This window comes from Salvelinus fontinalis, chromosome 13 (genome assembly GCF_029448725.1).
Source record: "Salvelinus fontinalis isolate EN_2023a chromosome 13, ASM2944872v1, whole genome shotgun sequence".
NCBI lineage: Eukaryota > Metazoa > Chordata > Actinopteri > Salmoniformes > Salmonidae > Salvelinus > Salvelinus fontinalis.
This window is the reverse complement of record NC_074677.1, coordinates 45,908,821-45,917,458: the sequence shown is the minus strand read 5'-3', so window position 1 is coordinate 45,917,458 and position 8,638 is coordinate 45,908,821. Positions and strand designations below refer to the sequence as shown.

Sequence of the window (8,638 nt, the reverse complement as noted above, 5' to 3'; positions counted from 1 at the left end):
GTAAGAAATAACACGTAAAAAAAACAAAATATTGCATAGTTTCCTAGGAACGCGAAGCGAGGCGGCCATCTCTGTCGGCGCCGGACAGAGATGGGACCACAATAGGACCACAAAAACCTTCCCACATCCTGGTTGACTCTCTCTACCTGCCCGTTACTCTCAGGGTGAAAACCTGAGGTAAGGCTGATCAAGAACCCCAGACGTTCCATGAACGCCCTCCAAACTCTCGACGTGAACTGGGGACCCCGATCCGACACTATATCCTCAGGCACCCTGTAGTGCCGGAAGACATGTGTAAACAGGGCCTCCGCAGTCTGTAGGGCCGTAGGGAGACCAGGCAGAGGGAGGAGACGACAGGACTCAGAAAAACGATCCACAACGACCAGGATTGTGGTATTTCCCTGTGAGAGAGGAAGATCTGTTAAGAAATCCACTGACAGATGTGACCAAGGTCGTTGTGGAACGGGTAAGGGATGTAACTTACCTCTGGGCAGGTGTCTCGGAGCATTACACTGGGCACACACCGAGCAGGAGGAAACATAAACCCTCACGTCCTTTACCAAAGTGGGCCACAAGTACTTCCCAGACCTATCCTCAGATGACCAGAGGAGGGAGACGTGTGGGCCCAAGAGATCAACTGGTCACGGACAGCAGACGGAACGTACTTACGCCCAACGGGACACTGGAGGGGAGCGGGCTCCGAACGCAGTGCCTGCTCAATGTCCGCATCCAGATCCAGATCCCACACCAGGCAGGAGGCCGGGAGTATGGGAGTCTGATCCATGGGCCGCTCCTCTGTGTCATACAGTCTGGACAGTGCGTCTGCCTTCTTATTCTGGGAACCTGGTCTGTAGGATAAGGTAAACACAAAACGAGTAAAAAAACATAGCCCACCTTGCCTGACGAGGATTCAGTCTCCTCGCTGCCCGGATGTACTCCAGGTTGCGGTGGTCAGTCCAGATTTTTATTTTTTTATCTTTTTTTAACTGGGCAAGTCAGTTAAGAACACCTCTACTTAATCACCCTCCCGGATCCAGGATCCTCCTCATCAGAAACGCTGACTAGCATAGCCTAGCCTAGCGCCACAGGGAATATCATATAATATAATTTCATGAAATCACAAGTCCAATACAGCAAATGAAAGATAAACATTCTTCTGAATCCAGCCAACACGTCCGATTTTTAAAATGTTTTACAGCGAAAACACAACATATATTTATGTTAGCTAACCACAATAGCCCAACACACAACGCCATTTTTTCACCGCAAAGATAGCTTTCACAAAACCCACAAATAGAGATAAAATTAATCACTAACCTTTGAACAACTTCATCAGATGACAGTCTTATGACATCATGTTATACAATACATTTATGTTTTGTTCGAAAATGTGCATATTTATAGCTACAAATTGTGGTTTTACATTGGCGACATGGTCACAAATGGCTCCAAAACAGCCAGAATAATTACAGAGAGCAACGTGAAATACAGAAATACTCATCATAAAACTTTTATGAAAAATACATGTTGTACACATAATTAAAGATAAACATTTTGTGGATACAGCCAACATGTCCGATTTTTAAAATGTTTTACAGCGAAAACACAACAAATATTTATGTTAGCTCACCACAATAGCCCAACACACAACGCCATTTTTTCACCGCAAAGATAGCTTTCACAAAACCCACAAATAGAGATAAAATTAATCACTAACCTTTGAACAACTTCATCAGATGACAGTCTTATGACATCATGTTATACAATACATTTATGTTTTGTGGTTTTATCGTGGTTTTACATTGCCGCCATGGTCACAAATGGCACCAAAATGTCCGGAGAAATTTTAGACAGTCACGTAATCTAACAGAAAAACTCATCATAAACTTTGCTGAAAAATACATGTTGTACATATTATTAAAGATACACTGGTTCTTAATGCAACCGCTGTGTTAGATTTAAAAAAATAACTTTAGTAAAAAGCACAGCATGCAATAATCTGAGACAGAGCTCAGCCATTCTCCGCCATGTTGGAGTCAACATAGCAAACAAAAATACGAAATAACATCATAAATATTCCCTTACCTTTGATGAACTTTCATCAGAATGCAGTGCCAGGAATTCTAGTTTCACAATAAATCGTTGTTTTGTTTTAGAATGTCCATTTCTTCTGTCGAATTAGCAACTTTGGCTAGCATGTGTAGCTCACGTGTCCATGAAGATTTTACGCATGAACGAAAAATTCAAAAAGTGATAATAAAAGTCGAATAAACTGGTCAAACTGTCACACCCTGGCCTTAGTTATCTTTGTTTTCATTATTATTTTAGTTAGGTCAGGGTGTGACATGGGGAAGTTTGTGTGTTTTTTGTATTGTCTAGGGTGTTGTATGGTTTAGGGGGTTAAATAGAGTAGATGGGTTAGTGTTCAGTGTAGGTGTCTAGGAAAGTCTATGGTTGCCTGAATTGGTTCTCAATCAGAGACAGCTGGTTATTGTTGTCTCTGATTGGGAGCCATATTTAAGGCAGCCATAGGCTTTAGCTGTTGGTGGGTAATTGTCTATGTCTATGTCTAGTGTTTGTGTCAGCACTATTTATATGTATAGCTTCACGGTCGTTAGTTTGTGTATAGTTGTTCGTTTCTTGTTTTTTCTCTCTTCTATAATAAAAGAAGATGTCTTTTGCACACGCTGCGCCTTGGTCCTCTCTCTCACCCAAAGACGATCGTGACACAAACTCAGTTGAGAATCCATCTTTAGGATGTTTTTTTCATATATATCCAATAACGTCCCAGACGGAGCATTTCTTCGTGTCTACCTAACGCATTGCAGACAAAGATATGACAAACCCAAGTGCGTAGCCAAATACTGCCAATATGGCTGACCTCTCACTCCAACGACTCTCATCCGGTCCCACAGAAGGCTAGACACTTCATTCCATGTTCTACTGCCTGTTGACATCTAGTGGAAGGCGTATGAAGTGCATACAGATCCATAAATACAAGACAATTGAATAGGCGATGCCTTTCACAGAGACCCATTTCAGAATTTTCACTTCCTGTTTGGAAGTTTGCCTGCCAAATGAGTTCTGTTTTACTCACAGATATAATTCAAACAGTTTTAGAAACTTCAGAGTTTTCTATCCAATATTAATAATAATATGCATATCATATGATCTAGGACAGAGTACGAGGCCGTTTAAATTGGGCACAATTTTATCCAGAAGTGAAAAGGGCGCCCCCTATTTCCAAGAGGTTTTTAATAGCAAATCTATTAATGCCAAAATAACATGCAAAATGACGGGCCACCACTGATTTGAGTATAATGAAGTTTGTTTCTTTTGATGTTTTCTGTCCTCAGATACAGAGAGCTGTGAAAGCCTGTTTGCAGATGAGGTCCCAATGAAGAGAAGTGGTTCTCAGTCCTGGTCCTGGGGACTCAAAGGGGTGCACATTTTAGTTTTTGCCTTAGCACTACACAGCTGATGCAAATGATCAACTCATCAAGCTTCAAGTGGTCTTCATGTATGCATTTGTGATGTTATCTTTGGTATGATCCTGCTATGTGTGTTCACATGCATCTATCTATCCAATGTTATCATGATTTGTTATAATATTATATATTACTAATCCACAATGACCTGGTTATGTAAAAGCCTAATAATGACATTATCTTCCATATTTCTGTAGATACCTTCCAACTGGAGATTCCTTCAAAACAACTGCTGACAATTGCCATGTAGGGCACTGCCTCGTGGGGGAATTCAAGTATGTGTGAAAGCTATCTGTGTCCTGCATAACTTCATGATGGACATGAGGACCAGGAGGGGACCTGCAGCTTGCCGCTGTCTGCCATAGGAGAGGTCTGCTGCTCTGCAGGATGTTGCAAGGATGGGGGCCAACAACACAGCACGGGAGGCAATCCGTATGCGGGAGATCTTCACCTCCTACGTCTTCGAAGAGGGTGCTGTTCCCTGGCAACACCATAGACTACACTATGCACAACTCTTTTAAGAGCCACTCACATTGCAATAAGAGTATTCTTCCATTTACTTATTTATGTCAACTACAGTTGTTCAATTACCATTTTCTCTCCCTTGGATTTCTACTTCTCAGGTGAGGGCGCTGTTCAGGATAAGGGGGATGTCTATACAAAAACAACAGGCTCTTTTAAGAGTCACCCATGTTGAAAAAAATGTAGAACAACTAGACACCCTACAACCCAAACCTACAGTACACACTCGTGTATCAATCTGATTGATGGATTGTGTTGTGCAGTAAGCAGACTCCCCTGTATAACAGTGGCTCCTTCCACCTTCAAAGAATAAGCAAGAGGACCAAACATGGAGAATAATAAGACACTCAATTATTTATATTTATGCATCGACGCTATTTGTTTGTCCTAGTGTGCCTCGTCTGTTTTTCAGTATAAAGTACTCTGCAGCCACTCCGTGTGGGACACCAGGTGAGGCCACACACAAAAATTCCTGTTGAACACGGTGTAACGGTTTTCATCGTCTGAAGAAGAGTAGTCGGACCAAAGCGCAGTGGGGTAAGTGTTCATGCTTTTTTATTAGAGCAGAACACTATAACAAAATAACAAGAGAATAAAATGAAACCGAAACAGTCCTGTAAGGTGCAAAACACTAAACAGAAAATAACTACCCACAAAAACCATGTGGGAAAAAGATACCTAAGTATGGTTCTCAATCAGAGACAACGATAGACAACTGCCTCTGATTGAGAACCACACCCGGCCAAACACAAAGAAATACAAAACATAGAAAATGAACATAGAATGCCCACCCAAATCACACCCTGACCAAAACAAAATAGAGACATAAACAGCTCTCTACGGTCAGGGCGTGACACTTTAACTAACTTATTTTTTCAATAAGTCTCTCTCCTTCACTTCATCTCCCTCCCCCTTCTCTCTAAATCCTCTATGTTATATCAGCTGTATCGGTAAACCCTTCCAGCTTGTGAACTGCCTGACACAGAGGGCACAGCATGATCAGAGGTGAAAAGCATCAAAAGTCGTGCTATAAATTCTCAGACAACACAAAGATTCCTTGATGCCCTTCCAGACTCCCTCTGCCTACCCAAGGACGTCAGAGGACAAAAATCAGTTAACCACCTAACTGAGAAACTCAATTTAACCTTGCGCAATACCTTAGATGCAGTCGCACCCCTATAAACTAAAAACATTTGTCATAAGAAACTAGCTCCCTGGTTTACAGAAAATACCCGAGCTCTGAAGCAAGCTTCCAGAAAACTGGAACGGAAATGGCGCCACACCAAACTGGAAGTCTTCCAACTAGCTTGGAAAGACAGTACCGTGCAGTATCGAAGAACCCTCACTGCTGCTCGATCATCCTATTTTTCCAACTTAATTGAGGAAAATAAGAACATTCCGAAATGTATTTTTGATACTGTCGCAAAGCTAACTAAAAAGCAGCATTCCCCAAGTGAGGATGGCTTTCACTTCAGCAGTAATAAATTCATGAACTTCTTTGAGGAAAAGATCATGATCATTAGAAAGCAAATTACGGACTCCTCTTTAAATCTGCGTATTCCTCCAAAGCTCAGTTGTCCTGCGTCTGCACAACTCTGCCAGGACCTAGGATCAAGAGAGACACTTAAGTGTTTTAGTACTATATCTCTTGACACAATGATGAAAATAATCATGGCCTCTTAACCTTCAAGCTGCATACTGGACCCTATTCCAACTAAACTACTGAAAGAGCTGCTTCCTGTGCTTGGCACTCCTATGTTGAACATAATAAATGGCTCTCTATCCACGGGATGTGTACCAAACTCACTAAAAGTGGCAGTAATAAAGCCTCTCTTGAAAAAGCCAAACCTTGACCCAGAAAATATTAAAAACTATCGGCCTATATTGAATCTTCCATTCCTCTCAATTTAAAAAAAAAAGCTTTTGCACAGCAACTCACTGCCTTCCTGAAGACAAACAAGGTATACGAAATGTTTCAGTCTGCTTTTAGACCCCATCATAGCACTGAGACTGCACTTGTGAAGGTGGTAAATTACCTTTTAATGGCATCAGACCGAGGCTCTGCATCTGTCCTCGTGCTCGTAGACCTTACTGCTGCTTTTGATTCCATCGATCACCACATTCTTTTGGAGAGATTGGAAACCCAAATTGGTCTACACGGACAAGTTCTGGCCTGGTCTAGATCTTATCTGTCGGAAAGATATCAGTTTGTCTCTGTGAATGGTTTGTCCTGTGACAAATCAACTGTAAATTTCGGTGTTGCTCAAGGTTCCGTTTTAGGACCACTATTGTTTTCACTATATATTTTACCTCTTGGGGATGTCATTCGAAAACATAATGTTAACTTTCACTGCTATGTGGATGACACACAGCTGTACATTCCAATGAAACATGGTGAAGCCCCAACATTGCCCTCGCTAGAAGCATGTGTTTCAGACATAAGGAAGTGGATGGCTGCAAACGTTCTACTTTTAAACTCGGACAAAACAGAGATGCTTGTTCTAGGTCCCAAGAAACAAAGAGATCTTCTGTTGAGTCTGACAATTAATCTTGATGGTTGTAAAGTCGTCTCAAATAAAACTGTGAAGGACCTCGGCGTTACTCTGGACCCTGATCTCTCTTTTGACGAACATATCAAGACTGTTTCAAGGACAGCTTTTTTCCATCTATGTAACATTGCAAAAATCTGAAACTTTCTGTCCAAAAATGATGCAGAAAAATGAATCCATGCTTTTGTTACTTCTAGGTTAGACTACTGCAATGTTCTACTTTCCGGCTACCCTGATAAAGCACTAAATAAACTTCAGTTAGTGCTAAATACGGCTGCTAGAATCCTGACTAGAACCCATAAATGTGATCATATTACTCCAGTGCTAGCCTCCCTACACTGGCTTCCTGTTAAGGCAAGGGCTGATTTCAATGTTTTACTGCTAACCTATAAAGCATTACATGGGCTTGCTCCTACCTATCTTTCCGATTTGGTCCGGCCATACATATCTACACGTACGCTATGGTCACAAGATGCAGGCCTCCTAATTGTCCCTAGAATTTCTAAGCAAACAGCTGGAGGCAGGGCTTTCTCCTATAGAGCTCCATTTTTATGGAATGGTCTGCCTACCCATGTGAGAGACGTAGACTCGGTCTCAACCTTTAAGTCTTTACTGAAGACTCATCTATTGGGTGGGTCATATGATTGAGTGTAGTCTGGCCCAGGAGTGTGAAGGAGTGTGAAGGAGTGTGAAGGTGAATGGAAAGGCTCTGGAGCAACGAACCGCCCTTGCTGTCTCTGCCTGGCCGGTTCCCCTCTCTCCACTGGGATTCTCTGCCTCTAACCCTATTACAGGGGCTGAGTCACTGGCTTACTGGTGCTCTTTCATGCCGTCCCTAGGAGGAGTGTGTCACTAACATGAGTGGGTTGAGTCACTGACGTGATCTTCCTGTCTGGGTTGACGCCCCCCCTTGGGTTGTGCCGTGGCGGAGATCTTTGTGGGCTATACTCGACCTTGTCTCAGGATGGTAAGTTGGTGGTTGAAGTTATCCCTCTAGTGGTGTGGGGGCTGTGCTTTGGCAAAGTGGGTGGGGTTATATCCTTCCTGTTTGGCCCTGTCCGGGGGTATCATCGGATGGGGCCACAGTGTCTCCTGACCCCTCCTGTCTCAGCCTCCAGTATTTATGCTGCCGTAGTTTATGTGTCGGGGGCTAGGGTCAGTTTGTTAAATCTGGAGTACTTCTCCTGTCTTATCCGGTGTCGTGTGAATTTAAGTATGCTCTCTCTAATTCTCTCTTTCTCTCTTTCTTTCTCTCTCTCGGAGGACTTGAGCCCTAGGACCATGCCTCAGGACTACCTGGCATCATGACTCCTTGCTGTCCCCAGTCCACCTGGCCGTGCTGCAGCTCCAGTTTCAACTGTTCTGCCTGCGGCTATGGAACACTGACCTGTTCACCGGACATGCTACCTGTCCCAGACCTGCTGTTTTCAACTCTCTAGAGACAGCAGGAGCGGTAGAGATACTCTTAATGATCGGCTATGAAAAGACAACTGACATTTACTTCTGAGGTGCTGACTTGCTGCACCCTCGACAACTACTGTGATTATTATTATTTGACCATACAGCACTTTGAGATATCAGCTGATGTAAGAAGGGATATATAAATAAATGTGATTTTATTTGATTAATGATCCAAGGTCAGTTTTGCATTCACCTCCTGATGATTATGATGACTGACAGTGTTGGGATTAAAATAACACAAGGCTTAATCACGCTCTTTCTCTCGTCTGCAGGTACTGTATGTTTTGATGTGAGAGAGGATTCCAACTCCCAGTCCCGTCATTTCCACCTCACCTGCTCTAAGATAACTCACGGGCCTACTGGGTGCCCAAGGCTGGTTAGGAAACACTGCTAGACACTTATGTAATTGTGTTGACCTGAGAGAATATGAAGTTTAGTAGCACTATAATTCATTCATCATATGCTATCTTCCCTGCCCTCAGTTCTTAACTCTTTCCCTTTGTCTTTTACACTCTCACACCTCTCTCCCAAACTTCTTTCTTCCTGTGTTTTTATAATGCACACCAGATGTGCATTGAAGTACAGATTGAACTTGCATTTATAATATCATACTACAAT

The 8,638-nt window shown here is 42.7% G+C and overlaps 1 long non-coding RNA gene across 1 annotated transcript; it reads left to right on the top strand.

Annotated features, from left to right (window-relative positions):
• Positions 1-3,360: 3,360 nt before the first annotated feature.
• On the top strand, positions 3,361-8,638 carry LOC129868793 (uncharacterized). Its single transcript, XR_008761816.1, has 3 exons — positions 3,361-3,545; positions 3,686-8,067; positions 8,293-8,638. It is a non-coding gene; the product is annotated as an uncharacterized LOC129868793 (long non-coding RNA).